The 21,882-nt window shown below is 43.8% G+C and overlaps 1 long non-coding RNA gene across 1 annotated transcript in view; it reads right to left on the bottom strand.

Moving 5' to 3' along the window:
* The window catches only part of LOC133093676 (uncharacterized), a 48,306-nt gene that overhangs the window by 14,403 nt on the left and 12,021 nt on the right, over positions 1 to 21,882 (bottom strand). The window contains exon 2 of the long non-coding RNA XR_009701299.1: positions 19,560 to 19,616. This is a non-coding gene — a long non-coding RNA (uncharacterized LOC133093676). The remainder of the gene's footprint in view (positions 1 to 19,559; positions 19,617 to 21,882) is intronic.

Below are 21,882 nucleotides of genomic sequence, written 5' to 3'. Positions count from 1 at the left end.
CGTGCATGCTTTTGACATGGAGGATTTGGGAGATAAAGTTGTGTACTGCTATTGTAAGAGGCCAAAAAGTTCCCATTCTGTGATGGATCACACACAAAACACAACAAAGAGGCTGGAGCCAACATGGGACCTCTGATCATTAAGAAAAAAGAAACTTCAATGGACAGTTTGATGCTAAAAACCAACTTGTCATGATGTCACCTGATTGTTTAATTAGAATGACTACCACTTCTGTCTAATTCACCTCCCCTGGGTTCTAGATATGGTATATTGCAAACTGCAGCTTTTATATTTGTGGAATTTGCCTTACTGGTTGAACCATTGTGATGCATATTTGTTTAAACAAAAAAAAAAAAAAAAAAAGGAAAAAGGAAAAAACCAACCTCATGGCCTGTGAGCTAAAAAAAAAAAAGGAATGAGGAAATGGTCAATTGGGTTTAATGCTATTGAGAGGTCAGGGAAAATGAAAACAGAAAAGTTTTTATTAGGTTTGGCCATATGGAGGTCACTGATAAATTTAGCAAGAGTGACCATTTCTGTAGAATAGCAAGACCAGAAGCCACATACCAATGTGTCATCATCCCCAATCCTCACAATAGCCCTTAAAGCTAAGGTTTGTTAACCTTCCATATTACTCAACATTGAGCGTGGTGTTGAAGTCTGAAGCTCTGGAGCCCAAGAGCCTGGGTTCAAACCCTGGCTCCTCCACTTACTGACTGTAAGTTATTTAACCAGTCTGTACCTCAGTTTCCTCATCTGTAAAATGAGATTAGTGATAATATCTCCTTCATAGGGTTGTTTGAGAATGGTATGATTTAATATATGTGAAGCCATTTGAAGGCTTGTTAAATATTTACTATCTACCTTATCACCCTTCCCCTGTGCAGATAAAGAAACAGAGGCTCTCAGAGCTTTCTGTAGATCCCAAGACTAATAGAGAAGGAGAAAGGATGTCAGCCCTGTTCTCCTGGACTCCACACCCTGAGTTAAGAATTTGAAGAATGGCTCCCACTCAGGCACCTGCACCTCAGATCCAGGTTCCTTTCAGAACAAGAGGCCTCTTCTGGAGGTGAGCCAAGTGCTCAGCAGGACCCAGTAAACAAGCCATACCCTTCTGGTGATACCCTCACATGCCCAGAGACTGAGCTGGTCGGTTATGGATAACATACACACTCCTTAACCGGATGATGTGAGCATCCCATCTAGTAGACAAGAACTAATACATACCCACATCCAGTAACTGGGGTTACTTAGTCACATGTTTCCAAACAGGATTATCATCTAATCCCAACCTATTCACTCCTTTTCAGCCTGGAGATTACTTATCTACATCATTATTTATCAATGTTCAATTATTTCAAGGAGACCAGAAAATAAATTACAGCCATACAAACATAATTACTATTGCAAAACTCTATAGAAAAACATGATGTTCTGTATCCAGAATCAAAATAATGATAACACCCTTTGACATATCAAATTCCTTTCTGGGAATTTATCCTGAGGAAATAATCCAAGAGAAGGAAATAGTGGGCATGAAGATGCTGGATTATTCAGTGGAATATTACATAGTCAGGTCTTCATATCTCCATAGCAATATGAAAATTACTCGTGCTTTAATGCAATTTAAAAAAAATACCAAATTATGTCTGCACTCTTATCATACAACAGGAACTACACAAAAATCATGTATGCAGACCTGAAGAAAATAATAAAGAACATGATTTTGGTCCATCTTCTCTCAACATCAGGTTTATGACCTTGGGCAATAACTTTAGCTCTCTAAGACTCAGTTTCCTCATCTGTAAAATGGATATAATAGTAATATATATCTTTTAAGCATTTACTATGTGCCAAGCACTGTGTGTGCTAAGTGCTTTACAGGCCTTACCCCTCAGTGACCCTGTGAAATCGAAATGACTCTCATCATTTTCCAAGTATAGAAACTGAAGCCCAGGGACTTCCCTGCTGGCACAGTTGTTAAGAATCTGCCTGCCAATGCAGGGGACACAGGTTCAAACCCTGGTCCGGGAAGATCCCACATGCTGCGGAGCAACTAAGCCCGTGCGCCACAACTACTGAGCCTGTGTTCTAGAGCCCATGCTCTGCAGCAAGAGAAGCCACCACAATGAGAAGCCTGTGCACCGCAATGAAGAGTAGTCCCCGCTCGCCACAACTAGAGAAAAGCCCGCACACAGCAACGAAGACCCAACGCAGCCAAAAAAAAAAAAAAAAAAAGAAACTGAAGCCCAGAGATGTGAAGTGACTTGCCCCAGGTCACATAGGAAGAGGAGATTTGGGATCTGAACCCAGATTCCTTCCCAGCTGATGACTGAGCCAGAGCTCAGGATCACTAGACTATAGTTGAAGGTAATGGTAAAAATTAAAGTTACTATGTAAAAAGCTTTTAGCGTATAGTATCTGCTACATAGATCTATTTGCCTGGTGGATCACTGGGTAATGAAAAACACCAGCAGTGGGGGGAGAGGACACAAGATGGAGCCCAGCTGTGGAGGCAGCCCAGAAGGTTGGGATCCAGAGAATAAATGCTGATAGTTAATTTATATGAATTTGTACCTGGCACTGTGCTAATTGTTAACTCACTTAATCCTTGTAACAACCCTATGAAGTAGGCAGTATTATTACTCCCATTTCTTAAGTAGGAAAACCAAGACACAAGAGGTTAAGAAACTTGCCTGAGGTCACATAGCTAGTAAGTGGGTAAGTGGAGGAACCAGAGATCAAACCCCAGGCAATGGCGGCTCTCGAGTCCACCTGCTGTGCCACCTTGCTATAGCTGACTCTGTAAGATTGTACCAGTTGTTTGCCCCACAGTGTGGTCATCTCACATCTAGGGATTACTGGTGAATATTTTCCCCATTTCATTCATTTACTATTGCTATAGTGTGTATATGGTTTTTTTTAAAAATAAAAATGTCTAAAAGTGGGCCAAGGACTTGACAGACATTCTCCAAAGAAAACTTACAAATGGCCAGTAAGCACATGAAAAGATGTTCAACATCAGTAATCGTTAGGGAAATGCAAATCAAAACCACAATGAGGGGGGCTTCCCTGGTGGCGCAGTGGTTGAGAATCTGCCTGCCAATGCAGGGGACACGGGTTCGAGCCCTGACCTGGGAGGATCCCACATGCCGCGGAGCAACTAGGCCCGTGAGCCACAATTACTGAGCCTGCGCGTCTGGAGCCTGTGCTCCGCAACAAGAGAGGCCGCGACAGTGAGAGGCCCGCGCAACGCGATGAAGAGTGGCCCCCGCTCGCCGCAAGTAGAGAAAGCCCTTGCACAGAAATGAGACCCAACACAGCCAAAAATAAATTAATTAATTAATTAATTAAAAAAAAAAAAAAAAAACCACAATGAGCTACTACTTCACATCCATAAGAATGGCTATTATAAAAATAAACTAAGGGCTTCCCTGGTGGCGCAGTGGCTGAGAGTCTGCCTGACGGTGCAGGGGACACGGGTTCGGGCCCTGGTCTGGGAGGATCCCACGTGCTGCGGGGCGGCTAGGCCCGTGAGCCACAACTACTGAGCCTGCGTGTCTGGAGCCTGTGCTCCGCAACAAGAAAGGCCGTGACGGTGACAGGCCCGCGCACCGCGATGAGGAGTGGCCCCCGCTTGCCGCAGCTGGAGAGAGCCCTCGCGCAGAAACGAAGACCCAACACAGCCAAAAATAAATAAATAAATAAGTTAAAAAAAAAAAAAAAGGCAGAACTTTAAAAAAAATAAAAAAATTAAAAAAATAAACTAATAACAGAAAATAACAAGTGTTGGCAAGGATGTAGAAAAGTTGGAATCCTGTGCATTGCTGGTGGGAATGTATAATGGTACAGATGCTGGGAAAAAATGATTTGGCAGTTCCTCAAAAAACTAAACATAGAGTTACGATATGCTCTAGCAATTCCATTTCTGGGTATATACTCAAAAGAACTGAAAGCAGAGACTCGAATAAATATCTGTACATGTTCATAGCGGCATTATTCAGAATAGCCAAAGGGTGGAAGCAACCTGTTATGGGGTTAATTCTGCCCCCCAAACTCATTTATGGAAGTCCTAACCCCCAGGACCTCAGAATATGATTATATTTGGAGATAGGGCCTTTAAAAAGGTAATTAAGGTTAAACGAGGTCATTAGTGTGGGCCCTAATCCAACATGACTGGTGTCCTTATACAAAAAGGAAATTAAACATACACACACAGGGGAAAGACCATGTGAAGATACAAAAAGAAGACAGCCATCTACAAGCCAAGGAGAGAGGCCTCAGAAGAAATCAGCCCTGTTGAGACCTTGATCTTGGACTTCTAGCCTCCAGAACTGTGAGAGAATAAGTTTATCTTGTTTAAACCACCCAGTCTGTGGTACTTAGTTATCGCAGCCTTAGCAAGCTGATATACAACCAAGTATCCATCAACAGATGAATGGATAATCAAAATGGGTTATATACACATAACACAATATTACTGAGCCTTAAAAAGGAAGGATATTCTGACATAGGCTACAACATAGATGACCTTGAAGACATTATGCTAAGACAGTCCCAAAATATTGTATGATCCCACTTATATGAAGTACCTAGAGGAGTCAAACTCACAGAGACAGGAAGTGAAATGGTGGCGCTAGAGGCTGGGTGAAGGGGGAAATGGGGAGGTTCAGTTTGGGATGATGGAAAAGCTGCGGAGATGGATGGTGGTAATGGCTACACAACAATATCAATGTACTTAATGTCACTAAACCGTACACTTTAAAAAAATGTAATGATATAGGAGTTCCTTGGTGGCCCAGTGGTTAGGATTTGGTGCTTTCACTGCCGAGGCCGGGGTTCAATCCCTAGTCAGGGAATTTAGATCCCAGGCAAGCCACTTGGCGAGGCCAAAATTAAAAAAAAAAAAAAATGATAGATTTCCTGTTGTGTATTTTGCCACAATTTTTAAATTTTTTAAATGAAAAAAATAAGAATTTCTAATAACAAAATTAAATGAAGATTATATTAGTACAATTAGAAAAACAGAAACCACTCCACATATTTTAAACAAAAAGGCGTTAATACTGTACCAGGAATTGGTTACAAGATATTGAAAGGAGCAAAAGAGGGAAAATCACCAAAGGATGAGCAACTGCAGGGCCACTACATACTAACCCTGGAGCTGAAGACGTAAAGGAGAAAATGGTGTTGTCACCCAGAGCCCTGTTGTCACCCACAGCATACTTCTGAGGCTGCCATACCCACGAGCCTGTGCTTGCTGGCCACAGCTCCGGTCCCCACTGTGCCCAGAGGCCCTACCAGAAACTGGGGGGTCTTTCTCTCACCTTCCAGTCTCTGGCCAATGTCTCCTATTGGAAGATCCTACCAGAAGCAAGCTGAAAGAGATTCTGGAGAATGTAGTTTGCAGGCTTCCAGCCGAGGGGAGTTTAGAAGGGGAAGCTGATTGATGACAGACTCTATCCAACTCATAAGTTTTTAAACAAAGTGATCGGAAAGAAGGGAGCAGCAATGGGAAAGAAAATGAGGTTTTGAAATTCACAGGATTCCTGTGGACAGTTGTTACCTGCTATCACCCCTGTCTCCCCGTTTTGTGGAACTACCCTTTACTAACCCGTGGGATGTTCCCTCCCACTCCACAGGGGTGGGCAAGGGACCCAAACAAGTCAGTCTCTCCCTCCTATCCCCTTGGGCAGTGATTAGTTCAGGGATAGGTACATCATCCAAGCAGGCATATTCACAGCCATTTTAGGGACTTGCTAGGCAAAACAAGGATCTCTCACTTTAAGAGATCATGAGCTACAAGGACCCTATAAGCCTGAAGGTGCTGAACCCATCTTCCTACTAATGAGAGAGGGCCTGCTTGGGAATATAACGTCAGCTTTTTTTTTTTTTTTTTAGCCACTGTGTCAACTACTTGTTTGTGTTGGGAGTGGCATAAATTCAAAACCCAAAGACAGCTTCTTCTGCCTCTTTGAAATATTCAAAGCTTTCTCATGTGAAATGCTCTTGATTCAGGTCTCCTCGCTTTAAGCTTATGCAGTGGAATATTTATTTATTTTATTTTATTGATTGATTTTTTTTTTTTTTTTTTTTATCCTAAATGCAGGTTCAGCCAGTTCAGTGAATTTTCTTGTCTAACACTCTTGGTTACACACAGGAGCTGCCCTCATGGTGCAGGGCCCTGCAATGTGGCCCTATAATTATATGCTTTGGGAACTTCTGTAAATAATTGCCTTGGATGGCATCCAAGCAGCTTTCTACTGAGTTCTGGTGTGTACATAAAGGTGTCTCTGTGACCTGCCAACTGTGTTTGTTTGCTTGGTGATGACAGAGGTCACCAAAGCCAGGAAAAACCTAGAAACCATAGCCTCTACCTCAGTTACTAGGTGACAATCAGAACACCTTGTGTACAACCAAATGCTTTTGGAGTTTCATGTGCCTATAGTTACTAATATGATATTTATATAACTGGAATTCCTTCTATTGCAGGTGACAAAAACCCATATCAAACTAAGCACATAGGAAATTTGTTGGATTCCAACAAATTCCAGATGCAGGAATCTCTTTCATCTCTAGAAGCTCTTGTCTTCCTTTTTCCAGATATCACCATGTTGTAATTCTGTTCAAGCATCTCAGGCAAATACCAGCCGAGTTCTTGGTCAGAGCATACCTGGAGAGTGGTGTGCCATTTGGGAAGTCATTCTCCAATCAAGGAATGAACAAATGCAAGGGGACACAGGTGGTGACATACCAAGGATGGGGTGTGGGAGCCATCTGCCCCAGCAGAAAGACGAATTTTATCATTGATGTTGTTTAGAATCACTTGCACTCATGATAATAAAAAGCTGACTATTAATCAGTTTTTATTACTGTTTTTAAATTATCTACAGACAGTGCTCCCCTTAATTCTGTACCCAGGCCAAAGGCTCCCACCAGCCCACTAGATGTAGGCACCCCTCCTGTCACTCAGCACACCTGCCCAAAGAGCTTATCGGCTCCCACAGCTTCACCTGCCACCTCCTGACTGGTGGCTTCCAGATCTCTCTCTCCCCCAGCGGCATCAAGAGCTGCCCGCAGAGCATTTCCACCTCAACATCCCACTCTGTCTGATACTGAACTCCACCTTGCTTCTCCCCCTGTGCTTCTGATCTCAGAAAATGCACCTCTAGGACAAGTGCTTAAGAGAGCTATCAGGAATGCATGAGATGCATTCCTAATCTGGCAGGTGAGTCAGCAATAGCCCCCCTCACACTGCCCCTTCTTGGGCGGCCTCTCAGCGACAAGGCTCTGTGCTGGACATCTGAAAGGGCTGACCTAATGTGGCCTGACATTGACACAAGTTGTTTATTCACAAATCTCCTTCACAAATATCTAAGACACATAGAGCCTCTGCTTTCCACAGCAACTTCCCAGACAGGAAAGGGAGCAAAGCTCAAGTCACGTTCTACTTCTTACCCTTTGTTCCCACGGGGACTCTTGCTTGTGTGGCGCCCAGGCCTGGAGGACTCATCAAGGAGGCCTGAAGAGGTTCTCGGAGGGGCCTCCAGTGTTGGCTGGGACCCACTGGGGGCAGCGGGGATAGGGGTGCCCCACAGAATTCAATCACTTCTGAAATTTATCTCCAAACCTGACCCCTAGATACCAGAATTTCAATGGGATTATTTGGACTCATTTCTACAACACCCTAAACTTTACCCGCCCCCCCCAACAAGGCTAGTCCATGCATGATATTCATTAAAATATTTGCCCTATGCGCAATGGGTTCTTTTATATTTACACACTCGTCTATTCTTCCCATCCACCCTGTGAGCCTGGAAGAGTTATTTCCTCACTTCAGAGAAGCGGGAATTAAAGCTCAAGGAAATTAACATGACTTGGCTGAGATCCCACAGCTGGTGACTGGAGGAGCCAGGACCCAAACCCGGACCTCTGCTCCAAGGTCTCAAGGGATGCTCATTGCCAGAGAAGGCTGTCAGCACCCTGGGTAGGGCTACTGCACTCACAAATGCCTCTCCCACTGGCCTGTCTCGGTAATCAAATTAGCACCCCTACAGAGTAATCCCCTTTGAGCAACAGAGCTGAGGTGTTACACATGGGCTGGTGTGAATTCATTTACCCGGTTGCCTTCTGAGATCACGGCACCAAGGACGTGGGCATCTTGCCAGGAAGAAAAGGAAGGTGCAGACAGGCCCCAAGTGCTATACGGAAAGGGGAGACTTGCAAGGTGGGCCCTCTTGGGAAACTGAGCTCCTTAGGACACGGGGGTTCCTAGAGGAGAACCAGGACCCACAAAGGGACAGTGTGTGTGCCTTCTGGCTGAGTCTGGATTCTCTCCTCTCCAAACAGGGTCAGAGATCAGATGCAAACATGACCCCTCTGACTGTTTACCGACCTGCAATCCCAAGCAAACATGAGAAAGGACAAAAGAGATTATATATGAGGTCATCACCGACACTGCTATTCTTCCCTAAAGTCACTGACCTGACTCTGTCGTGATCTTAAATAGACATCAGCACTCACCATGTTTCCAGCCATCCATCCATTCATTCATTCATTCACTCGTTCAAACACCCTGAGCACTCCATGCTGGCTTCTAGGGAGCCAGTGAGACACGGCCATACTCTCCGGGCCATCGCTGACTTCCCAGCCTCCTCCTAAAACCCCAAACTCCCTGGTCAACTTGACCCAGAGTTTCTTAACCTAGGATCCATTGACTCTTAGAAGCAATCAATGGAACCCTTGCAAATTTTTTTATTTATGACTATGAATTTTTCTGGGGAACAGTCCCTTCCCTGGCTTCATCAGATACCCACAGAATGACCTGCAGCTTAGGTCATTACCAGAGCAGTGCTGCAATATTATTCTTCTGCGGAAACTTCCAACAATGTACAGTGTGCTGGAGATTCTTCCCATTTGCAACAGCAGGTTCTATAAAAGGAATGTGTGCACTAATGAACAAACCCTGTAATTCGACTTTCTCTGTATAATAAGTTCCTTCTTTAAATGAGGACTAATTTGATTCACATTTGGTAACAGGAAGCTAGAGCTGTCAACACAGACATTTATACATGTCACGAAGGCCCTAAAATAGCACTTGAAGCCAGCCACTAGATTCCATAAAGCTGATGCCTTAATGGAACCATTCTTCCCTTATGGCAAAACAGCCTCCACATTGATAAATATGTTGCTAGCTGTGGCAAAGAAACGTAGGTTTGGGGTTTTTTTTTTTTAAATAGTAGCACTTCTGTGTCACAGGGAGAACTGTTTACATGATATTTTCAGATTAATATTAGATGGGTTTATTTTAAGCAGAGTTTTAAAGGGTGAGAGCCTGTTTTCCTCTGCAGAAGTCAGATCAATTCACACTGTCTTAAAGAAATGAATCCAATCTGGTTTGATAGCTTCCCTGCTGGTTGCTAGCTGTACTGAGGGTTTTAGCAGTTAATTTGGAAACCCAACAAAATCATAGCAGGTGAAATAAAATACAACACTTTACATGCAGAGATTCCTGATAATATCTGTACTTAGCTACTTCGCTCCTTCCTCCTTCCCTTTTCTTCCCCACCTGAAAGTCTTCTGAGCTCAAAGCAGGGAATTCACTTTGTAGCCAACTTCCCAAGAACACCCAGTATCTTGAACAAATGTCAAGCAATTAGGAAAAGACAGAATCTAACTATGAAGACAGGACTGACACAAAATAAATAGAAAGTAATGTAAGATGATAGGTAATTAAGCATTAAATTATGAAGTGCTGACTCAGATGCTATTTGAGTTTAGAACACGGAGATGGCAATGTTGATTTGATTACTGTGGTAGATTTGAAGTAGCCGTAAAAATTGAGTTGGATCTTGAGATAAGATGGTAGTGATAAAACTAAAACCAGTATCATTAATAGAGAAAATAAAGTAAATAAATAAAATACCAATTTTTACAAGCTACTGCCAGCAAATGCTATGCATGAATTATCTCATTTGATCTTCAGAGCAACCCACTTCACAGATGAGAAAACAGGCCCAGAGAGGTTAAGGACTTTGGCCAATGACAGAATCAGGTTTGTCTGCAACCTAAGCCTCTGTTCTTTCCACCACACCACATATACCACCTCTCCAAGCTGTAGGCAACAGCATCCTTCCTCTTCTCTTGAAGAACGTTCCTTTTAATATTTTGGAATTGTAAAACCAAAGTAACATGATTCAAGAAAAGCTACCCCCTGGCTGTACCTAGACTCTCAAAAGGTAGACATGGTTTGTTAGTTGAGTCAGAGAAGATCTGGTTATTCATCTGGCTCAGAGTGTGTCCTATTGATTAATCCCCCAAGGAGTGGAGTGAGAAGCAGCGACTTCCACAAACTAGAAACAAAAGATGGGAGGTCAAAAGGAAAGCCCTCACCCCCCAAGCAGGAAGAGGCAAGGAAATGTCTAACTTTCTAAGAGATTCCAAGTAAAGATGAGGGGCCCCAATGAAGCCACATGGATGGCTGGGAAACTACGTTTACATGTTACTATGCTTAAGATCACAGGTGATGCAATCCAGTTTAGCCATAGGATATGTGGTACCCAGCCTCCAAGATGGCCCCATTGATCCCATCTCCTGGATTCACAATCCTGTGTAGTCCCCTCCCATATTGCACCCAGGTTGTTCTGTGTGATCAGAAGAGTGTGATAAAAGTGATGGGATGGGGCTTCCCTGGTGGCGCAGTGGTTAAGAATCTGCCTGCCAATGCAGGGGACATGGGTTCGAGCCCTGGTCTGGGAAGATCCCACATGCCACGGAGCAACTGAGCCCGTGCGCCACAACTACTGAGCCTGCGCTCTAGAGCCCACGAGCCATAACTACTGAAGCCTACGAGCCACAACTACTGAAGCCTGCAAGCCACAACTACTGAAGCCCACAAACCACAACTACTGAAGCCCGCATGCCACAACTACTGAAGCCCACATGCCACAACTACTGAAGCCCGTGCGCCTAGAGCGTGGGCTCTGCAACAAGAGAAGCCACCGCAATGAGAAGCCTGTGCACCACAACAAAGAGTAACCCCCGCTCGCCGCAACTAGAGAAAGCCCATGTGCAGCAATGAAGATCCAACGCAGCCAAAAATAAATTTAAAAAAAAAATGTCCTAAAGAATAAGAGACTTCCATTTCAAAGGCAAATACAAATGGGGAGATATATTCATTTAAAAAAAAAAAAGTGATGGGATGTGACTTCTGAGATTAGATTGCAAAAGACTGTGGCTTCTTTCTCTACCACTCTCTCACTGAAGTCCACTACCGTGTTATACCTTGTTATAAGCATCCCTATGGAGAGACCACATGGTGAGAAACCAAAGCTTGACAACAGCCTTGTGAGTGAGCTTGGAAGCAGATTCTCCAACCTGAATCAAACCTTGAGATGACTCTGGCCTGGGAGACAGCATCACTGGGACTGCGTGAGAGATCCTGAGTCAGAACCACCCAGCTAAACTGCTACCAATTCCTGACCGCAGAAACTGTATGCGATAATAAACATTTGCTGTTTTAAGTTGCTAAATTTTATGTTAGATCTTAGATAGCTAATCCAGGGTAAGATGGGCCTTACAAAAGGAAGAGAAGCTCCTGACAGATATAGCCCAACAGAGGAAAATGAGCTCCTTCCTCTGAAACCGAGCAGGACCCTGTGGGGCTCCTGGGCACGGAAGCCCTTCTGTGTCCCCCGTTCCTTGTTTGTAGGGAACAGCCTCCAGCCTCCAGGACCTTCCCTGAGTCCCAAAGGGCAGATTCAAACAGTTGCTAATCAGGGAAGGGAGGGGATGCAGAGACAAGGGAAGAATAGCCAAGAAATAATAGTGCAGCCTTGGAGCAGGGTCCTGGTTCTGCCTCACGGGATACACGTAACAGTATCTTTAAGCTCTTTATAGAATTAAAACTCCCAAGTGGAAGATGTCAGCATTCTTCATTCCAGAGAAGACCACCTTTGGCCAGATTAAAGTAACCAGAGAAGCTCATCAAAAGATTCCCCGAGGGGAATTCCCTGGTGGTTCAGTGGTTAGGACTCACTGCCAAGGGCCTGGGTTCAGTCCCTGGTTGGGGAACTGGGATCCCGCAAGCCATGTGGCATGGTCAAAAAAGAAAAAAAAAAAGAAAAAAGATTACCTGAGACCAGATTAAAGGAGTGCAGACCCTGCACACACCCTAATCTTATCAGCAACCCCACCCTTGAACTATTGGTATAAAACTCCTCACCAAATCCTGCTGGGTGTGGACACACAGTTTTCAAGGGCAGGAGCCTGCTGTGTCCCCCTTCGCCTGGCAAAACAATAAAGCTATTCTTTTCTGCTTCACCCAAAACTCTGTCTCCACGATTCGATTCAGCTCCGGTGCACAGAGGCTGAGTTTTCAGCATCACCCTCCATGTTCCAAAGCTCACTCTCCTGTTTCATGCTTCTACAGAAGCGTGAAACAGCAGAATAGCAGAAAGGCTATTCTTTCTGCCTGGGGCATGTTCCTGACATGTCTCCCTGTCTGCCTTTCAGATCTGGGCTCAAGCATCACCTCCTGCAGGAATCTCCTCTGATCTCCCTAGCTGGGTGACTCTCTCTGTCTTCTAGGTTCCCACTGTTCCTCCCCACCCCGTGCTTCCCTTTATCACAGCCATGATTTGTTACGGCCTGTTTACTTGTCTGACCACCTCCACTAACTGTGAGGTTTAGTAACTTGAGGGCAGGGCTGATCCCGGCATCCAGCTAAGTACTTGGCACATAGCAGGTACCCAGGAAGGTTTAGAAGGATTTCTGGGAGCCCAGATCCATAGAAAGCTCCTGAAGAAGAAAAACAAGCAACTTCAAAGCAAATGGGGAGTGGCTTGAAGAGCAAGGAGGGGATCTAAGGGACACACAAGAAAGGGACTTCCTCTTCAAGAAGCCAGGGGCCAGTGCTGGGATCAAGGCAACCCGGCAGCATGGCTTAGAGTGGAAATACCATTCAGAGTGGGCTGAGGGGGGGTGACTTGGGGCCCAAGGCCTGAGACCAGGAAGCCAGCTCTGGGCACGACACAGCATCTAACCAGGCCTGGACTTTATGCCAACCAGTTGACCTTGGCCTAGAAGCCAGGTTGTCTTTATTTAGGATTCAGACAGAGCTGCCACAGGGAAAAGGAGCCTGGGGCCAAGTGTGAGATCAGCAGGGTCAGCCAGTCTAATCTGGAACTAGACTTTGGTTAATCAGAAACCAGGTTCCTAGACAATGCTTAGACACAAGGCAGTGGAGGAGGGGAGCAGTGCCCAGGAGAAGTTTTCCATTTGTTTCCTTTTTAAGATTTCATTTGGGAAAACAGTTCAAGCTCATAAGAAAGGGATATTTCCTACATCGTGATCAAGACACAGGGGTAGGTGGGCTTCCCTGGTGGCGCAGTGGTTGAGAATCTGCCTGCCAATGCAGGGGACACGGGTTCGAGCTCTGGTCTGGGAAGATCCCACATGCCGCGGAGCCACTAGGCCCGTGAGCCACAACTACTGAGCCTGCGCGTCTGGAGCCTGTGCTCCGCAACAAGAGAGGCCGCGACAGTGAGAGGCCCGCTCACCGCGATGAAGAGTGGCCCCTGCTCGCCGCAACTAGAGAAAGCCCTCGCACAGAAACGAAGACCCAACACACCCAAAAATAAATAAATAAATTAATTAATTAAAAAAAAAAAAAAAGACACAGGGGTAGGGAATGAGGCTATCCTGGGAATAAAAATCTTCCTAGATCCCAGTGCCCCCTTATCCAACCTTGATGTGCACAAATACACTAAACTCAAGCACAAGAGGTCATTATCACCAGCAGCAGCAATGGCAACATCAGCGGCCCACTAGTAGTCTGAGACCAAAGTTGGATGGTGAGTTTATGGTTGTATCTCTCAGTTTCAGGTGGGGATGGGATAAGTCCTGTTAATATCAATCATTTCCCACGGGGAACTCTACTCAATACTCTGTAATGGCCTATATGGGAAAAGAATCAAAAAAAAGAGTGTATATAGGTATATGTATAACTGATTCCCTTTGCTGTACACCTGAAACTAACACAACATTGTAAATCAACTCTAGTCCAATAAAAATAAAAATCCATATACGTATAAAAATCATTTCCTCTAGCAAGCCAAGTCCTCCACGCTTAACCCAGCACAACTCCGATCACCACCCACGGTCCTCAAAACATACACATGCCCTCATATCAGTTCTGAGACGACACAGGCTGATATTTACACTGTTTCAGTTCAAGTTCTTTAAGAACAAGAGAAACCAAGTTGTAAATATTTCCCCCAATTTGTCACTTGTTTTCTTTTGTACATGGTATTTTTTTGCTCTACAGAAAATTTTCATCTCTATAATCAAATCTGTCTGTCTTTTCTTTTATGCCATCTAGGTTTTATGCCCTATTTAGACAAGACAAAATTATATACTTTTTGAAGCCTCTCATATTTTCTTTTCTTTTTTAAAATTTTTTAAATTGAAGTAGAGTTGATTTACAACACTGTGCTAATTTCTGCCGTACAGCAAAGTGACTCAGTTATACACATATATACATTCTTTTTTTTATATTCTTTTCCATTATGGTTTATCCAAGGAGATTGGATACAGTTCCCTGTGCTATACAGCAGGACATTGTTGTTTATCCATCTAAATGTAATAGTTTGCATCTACCGACCCCAAACTCCCAGTCCATCCCTCTCCTTCCCCCCTCCCCCTTTTCATCTGTTCTCTATGTCTGTGAGTCTGTTCATTTGTGCCATCGATAGGTTCATTCGTGCCATATTTTAGATTCCACATATAACTGAAATCGTATGGTATTTGTCTTTCACTTTCTGGCAGTCTCTCATATTTTCTTCTAACATTTTTATGGTTTCATTTTCAAATCACTTTTATCGAGGTATAATTTACGAACAGTAAGTGCACCCATTTCAAGTATGCAGTTCAATGAGTTCTGACAAATATATACAGCCAAGTAATCAGCAGTACAGTTAAGAGCATTTCCATCACCTCACTGATTGAGTTCCAGCCACTGAATTCCCTCCATTGTGTCTCCATCCCCTTTACAGTCAATCCCCACCTCCAGCCCCACCCCAGGCAATCACATGTCTGCTTTCTCTCCCTCTAGATTAGTCTTGCCTATTCTAGAATGTCATATTGGAATTGTATCTGGCTTCTTTCACTAAAATCTGTGAGAGTTACCCATGTTATTGTGCATATTTTCTTTCTTTTGTATTGTTGAGTAGTGTTTCATTATATGGATAAACCATAATTCGTTTATCCTTTCATCTGCTGCATCTTTTCCAGTTTTGGGTTATTATGAATAATACTGCTTGGCTCCGCTTTTTTGTTTTGTTTCTGATGGTTTAATTTTTTTTAATATCCTTTATTTTGTAGAGCAGTTTTAGGTTCACAGCAAAATTGAGTGGAAAGTAGAGAATTTCCATACACTCCCTGACTCCACACGCGTACAACTTGCCCACTGTCAATATCCCCAACCAGAGTGATACATTTGTTATCACTGATGAACATACACTGACACATCTTTGTCACTCACAGTCCATAGTTTACCTTAGGTTTTACCATAGGTTGTACATTCTATGGGTTTTGGCAAATGTGTAATTTTGACAAATGACCTGTATGCACCATTATAGTATCATAGAGAATAGTTCCACTGCCCTAAAAATCCTTTGTGCTTTGCCTATTCATCTCTCCCTCCTTCAGCCCCTGGCAACCCCTGATCTTTTTACTGTCTCCATAGTTGTGCCTATTCCAGAATGTCATGTAGTTGGAATCATACAGTACGTACTCTTTCTAGATTGGCTTTTTTCCCTTAGGAATATGCATTTAAGGTTCTTCCTCCATGTCTTTTCATGGCTTGATGGCTCATTTCTTTTTAGTGCTGAATAATATTCCATTGTATGGATGTACCACAGTCTATTTATCCATTCACCTACAAAGAACTTCTTGGTTGCTTCCAAATGTTGGCAATTATGAGTAAAGCTGCTATAAACATCTGTGTGCCGATTTTTCTGTGGGGACATAACTTCTCAGCTCTTATGGGTAAATACCAAGGAACACAATTGCTGGATTGTAGGGAAAGAATATGTTTAGTTTTGTAAGAAACTGCCAAACTGTCTTCCAAAGTGGAAGCCAAAGTGGCTGTGAAACCGTCCACCTCAGACTGGGACTTGAACCCACGTGTCAGGACTCAAACCTGTCCAAAACCCTGATTGGGACTTGAACCCATGTGGCCAGGAGTCGAACATGGACAAAACCCACAGTCTTCCAAATGAGATCACACACCTGGTTTCAGGACTTAATGAAGCTCAGGTTCTTTTTTTTTTTTTTTAATAAATTTATTTATTTTATTTATTTATTTTTGGCTGCTTTTGGTCTTCGTTGCTGAGCGTGGGCTTTCTCTAGTTGCAGCGAGCAGGGACTACTTTGTTGCAGTGCGCGGGCTTTTCATTGCAGTGGCTTCTCTTGTTGCAGAGCATGGGCTCTAGGCGCACAGGCTTCAGTAGTTGTGGCACGTGGGCTCAGTAGTTGTGGCTCGTAGGCTCTAGAGCGCAGGCTCAGTAGTTGTGGCACACAAGCTTAGTTGCTCCTCGGCATGTGGGATCTTCCCGGACCAGGGATGTCCCCTGCCTTGGCAGGCAGATTCTTAACCACTGCACCACCAGTAAAGTCCCAAAGCTCAGGTTCTTGATGTCTGACCACAAGGAATTCAGTGAGAGACAAAGTGATAGGTAGGAAGTGGATTTATTTAGAGAGAAACACACTCCACAGAGTGTGGGCCATCTCAGAAGGTGAGAAAGGCACCAGGGTATGGGGTTGTCAGTTTTTATACGGGTGGGTAATTTCATAGGCTAATGAGTGGAAGGAGTATTCCAGCTATTTCAGGAAGGGGTGGAGATTTCCAGGAATTGGGCCACCGCCCACTTTTTGATCCTTATGGTCAGTCTTGGAACTGTCATGGCACCTGTGGGTGTGTCATTTAGCTTGCTGATGTGTTACAGTGAGCGTATACTGAGGCTCAAGTTCTAGTGGAAGTCGACTTGTCTGCCATCTTGGACCCATTTGGTTCTAATCAGTTTATGTCATGTTCTCGGGCTAGTCATTCTTTCAAAGGTTGTACACTGTCCCCTTCCCTCCTATTTCAGCTGTACCGTTTTGGATTTTCATCAGGAATGAATGAGAGTTCCTGTTGATCCACGTCCTCATCAACATTTGGTATTGCCAGTGTTTTGGATTTTGACCATTCTAATAGGTGTGTAGTGGTATCTCATTGTTTAATTTGCATTTCCCTGATGACATATGTTGTTGAACATGCTTATTTGCTATCTGTATATCTTCTTCGGTGAAGTGTCTATTCAGATCTCTTGCCCATGTTTTAATTGGATTGTTCATTTTCTTATTTTTGAGTTTTAAGAGTTTTTTGTATATTTTGGATAACAGTCCTTTAGAAGATATGTGTTTTGCAAATATTTTCTCCCGAACTGTGGTTTGTCTTCTCACTCTCTTGACTTGGCTTACGTTTTTGTATTTAAATCTATCTAGAATTTATTTTATCTAAGGAGTGAAATTGGAAGCCCAAGTTTTGTTTGTTTGTTGCAAATGGGATAATCTAGTAATCCCAACATGTTTTATCGAATAATTCATTTTTCCCCACTAATCTGCAATGCCACTTTTACACCAAATTCTCATATGTATTTAGATCTAAAAAACAGAATGGTTTTTAAAGTCTGTGTCTAATGGCTACTTAAAACAAGTAGCCTATATATTACCTAAAACTTCTTCAAATGTGACAAAGTACCTAAGTCATTTTCATGCATGTGTTCATCATTTCCTGTTCTTTATCGGAAATGGTGGTTGTGTAAACTACATTGGGCTGGAATTTGCCCAAGGACAAATTAGGGGCTCCCTGAGAACAGAGACCATGAGCCTGGGAGCTCCCTGACCTGTCTGCTTTCTCAGACTGGTCACTCCCTAAGGGCAGCAATCAAGTTACCTCCTTTATCAGCAGGTCAAACATAGTAACATGTTTCCTCCTACTTGGGGGAAAAGACCCTTTTCCTACTACTATTATGATGAGGATGCCCCAGGGCAGAGGCTGTACCAGCTCTGAAAATCAATGGATACCCACCCCACATACTGGCCACTCCCTTCTTCTTGTTGACTGTTTATTAGACCTGTTCCTAGCCCTGGGGGCCCCCGAAGAGAAGGTGGCAGTGTGTGCTGTGGGCTGAGTAAAAATAAAGACCACCTCTGTCAGGTGTCCATTGCTGACATTCCTCCCAGCAAGCAGAAAACCACTTGGGGGGTGGAGGGTGGCCTAAGCTCAGGTCCACGTCCCCCTCTCAGTGGTCCACGCTGGAAGAGGAGGTCTTCAGCTTGACCTTGCAATGTCCCATACCCCACCTCCTCCTGGACTGCTGCTCTCCCAGCATTGCCAGCTGCCACCCTTCCCGCCCTCGGCTTCTCCCTCCCTTTCTTTCCCTTTGAATATTTTGTTTTCCTTTTCAGAAGAGAGGATCATGAGATAGAGCTCAGCTAGGAAAACAGAACTCGGAGGGTGGGGATGAGGGGAGGGTTCAGTACTTTTTTTTTTTTTTTTTTGGTGCAGGATAGTTCCCCGACCAGGGACTGAACCTGCGCCCCCTGCAGTGGAAGCACAGTCTTAAATACTGGACTGCCAGGGAAGTCCCAGGTTCAGTACTTTGAAGATTGCCTTAAGTCAAAGTTACTCACTGCTTCCCAAACTTTGTGTTAGCAGGAGCTCATGATTAATATTTCACAGAAAACAAATGAATAAAACATGCCGCTAAATGCTCCTTTTTAGCAGCTCTATCTCATTAAAGGCCTGCGCTGCAGGTCTGTGAGGCTCCCTCTGCTGGCAGATCTGAGATGGGCTCAGCGCCTCAGAGAAGGTAATGGAGCCAGCAGCCCTCCTCCGAGCCCCACAGTGAGCAGTGAGCAAAGCATCTTGGAAGGGCCCAGAGCAGGGGGAAAAACAGGGTACTGGGGGTTCGAGGGTGCATTTCCAGCTCTGACGCTCACCCGTGGTTTCACTAGAGCTTGTGTTTCCTCATCTCTACAATGATGGTGGTAATTCCCTCAAGGGGTTGTCATGAAGACGAGATGAAACTACACGTAAAGCAAGTATCTATCACACGGTCAAGGCTCAATGAATGGCACCAATCAAATTATCCAAGACTCATTGGAATGACTTTGCTCTATTCATGGAAAGTGTTCTTAAATTAGCACCTTCTACTCACCATGATGATGAACCTTGGTTGAAAACTACATTTTAATGAAAGGTACCATGGACCTTCTTCATCCTCCCCATTCACCTACTCTCCCCCGCACCCCAGCCTACTCATCATTCCTCTGAGAGCGCTCAGTCCAAGCCACCAACTGCAGCAGCCCCCTAAGGCATTTCCTGTTTCCTTTCTTGCCCTCCTTCCACCCAGCCTCCACACATTACCAGAGTGATCTTTTGAAATTGAAAACTGGGTCCCTTAACAGATACACACTGCTATATATAAAATAGATAAACAACAAGGACCTACCGTATAGCACAGGGAACTATATTCAATATCTTGTAATAACTTATAATGGAAAAGAATCTGAAAAAGAATACATAAATAAATAAATTATATATATATATGTAACTGAATCACTTTGCTGTACACCTGAAACGAACACAACATTGTACATTAACTATACTTCAATTAAAAAATGGTTAAAAAACAAAAAAAACAAACAAACAAAAAAATGGTTAAGGGGCTTCCCTGGTGGTGCAGTGGTTGAGAATCTGCCTGCCAATGCAGGGGACACGGGTTCGAGCCCTGGTCTGGGAGGATCCCACATGTCGCGGAGCAACTAGGCCCGTGAGCCACAATTACTGAGCCTGCGCGTCTGGAGCCTGTGCTCCGCAACAAGAGAGGCCGCGATAATGAGAGGCCCGCGCACCGCGATGAAGAGTGGCCCCCACTTGCCGCAACTAGAGAAAGCCCTCGCACAGGAACGAAGACCCAACACAGCCATAAAAATAAATAAATAAATAAATAAATAAAATTTAAAAGAAAAAATGGTTAAGAGAAAAAAGAAATAAAATACAATTGATGTTTTAAAATAATCTATATAGCTTTCAGTAAGAAAATTATTCAATGTATATTGATTGTGTGCTTACTTTATGGCAATTACTTTAGGAGGCATAATTGAAATTATCATAATGTAAGGTGAGTATTGATATTTCAATTCTACATTTGAAAGAGCTGAATGTCACAGACTGTTAATTAACTTGCTTGATATCACAAAGTGGCAGAAGTATAATTCAAACCCAGATCTTTCTAATTCCAAAGTCTGTATCTTTATTATTTCCCTAACCAAGTGGCTCTATTTGTAAGTTTGCAGGGTGGGGCAATGGGGCAGGGGAAAGTTACATAAAAGATAGGAAACTGACTATTCAAATAAAATGCAGTATTTTATTCTGAGCCGAAAGAAAGAAAGGAAAAGAAAACTGGGTCCTTGCACTACGGGCACTTAAAAGCCTCCAGTGGGTTTTCCTCTTAAAAGCCTCCAGTGGGTTTTCCTCTCACTTAGAATATGCAGACAAAAAATGTCGCCTGCCATATCAGTAAACAAAGGATGTTGCAGCCATCAAGCCAGCAGCCACTACCCCCAATTGTGTACCCTGAGGGGATTCAGGATGGAAGTAAACAGGATACTGGCCCTAGATAGTTAAGGTGCCTATCAAAGGAATGATTTCAGTGAGCCCAGACTCTTGCATCTTCCCATACACAGAAAAGTGCTAAATTCATTAAGATGTCTGGTTTTCTTTAATGAGCAGTAATCTTTTGATGTTCGACTACCTGTTTTTTGTTTGTTTGTTTGAACTCCTGCATATCCTGGCCCCTCCCTCACCTTTTCGGAGCAGTTCCTCTGGACTATCTGAGAGGCTGAATCCTGAGGCTTAAGTCCTCAGTAAGGCTGCTGAATAAAACATAATTCTCAACTTTTAGGTTGTGCTTTTTTTTTTTCTTCGGTCGACAGACCTACAGGTGCCTACACGAGCTGGCTCCTGTTCACCTATCCAGCTCCATCTCCAAGCTGTCTTTGCTTGCTCACTCTGGTCTGCCCCACTGCCTTCCTTTCTCCTTAAACTCACTCAGAGCCTTTTCACTTGCTACGCCTAGAAATGCACTTCACCCCTGTTACAGGCTGAATTGTGTCTTCCCAAAATGCTTATGTTGAAGTCCTAACCTCCAGTACCTTGGAATGTGACTGGATTTGGAGATAGGGTCTTTGAAGAGGAAATTAGGGTAAAATAAGGTCATGTGGGTGGCCCCTAATCCAATAGGACCGGTATCCTTATAAGAGGAGATTAGAACAGGGACACACACGGACTGAGAGACATTCATATGAGGACACGGTGAGAAGGTGGCCATCTGCAAGCCAAGGAGACGCCTCAGAAGAAACCAAACCTGCCAACACCTTGATCGTGGACTTCGAGCCTCCAGAACTGTGAGAAAATAAATTTCTGTTGTTTAAGCCACCCAGTCTGTGGTATTTCCTTATGGCAGCCCTAGGGAACTAATACAACCCCCATCTTCACACAGCTGGTTCTTTTTTATCCTTGTCAGCAGTCAACATAAATGCCATGTCCCCAGAGAGTATGTCCATCACCACTCAGTCTAAACTACATCTTCCCATCACTTAATTTTCTTCATGGTAAAATAGTTCCACAGCATGAAATTATTTGATTTGTTGACCAGCGTATTGTCTGTTGTAAAGTAGAACATAAACTCTGTGAGAGCTGCCACCTTGTCCGTCTCGTTGCTCTGCTAGGACAGTACCTGGCACAGGGTAGGCATGTGGAAAATATTTATT

This window comes from Eubalaena glacialis, chromosome 6 (assembly GCF_028564815.1).
Source record: "Eubalaena glacialis isolate mEubGla1 chromosome 6, mEubGla1.1.hap2.+ XY, whole genome shotgun sequence".
Lineage (NCBI taxonomy): Eukaryota > Metazoa > Chordata > Mammalia > Artiodactyla > Balaenidae > Eubalaena > Eubalaena glacialis.
The sequence above is the reverse complement of the archived record's forward strand: the minus strand, read 5'-3'. Positions and strand labels throughout refer to the sequence as shown.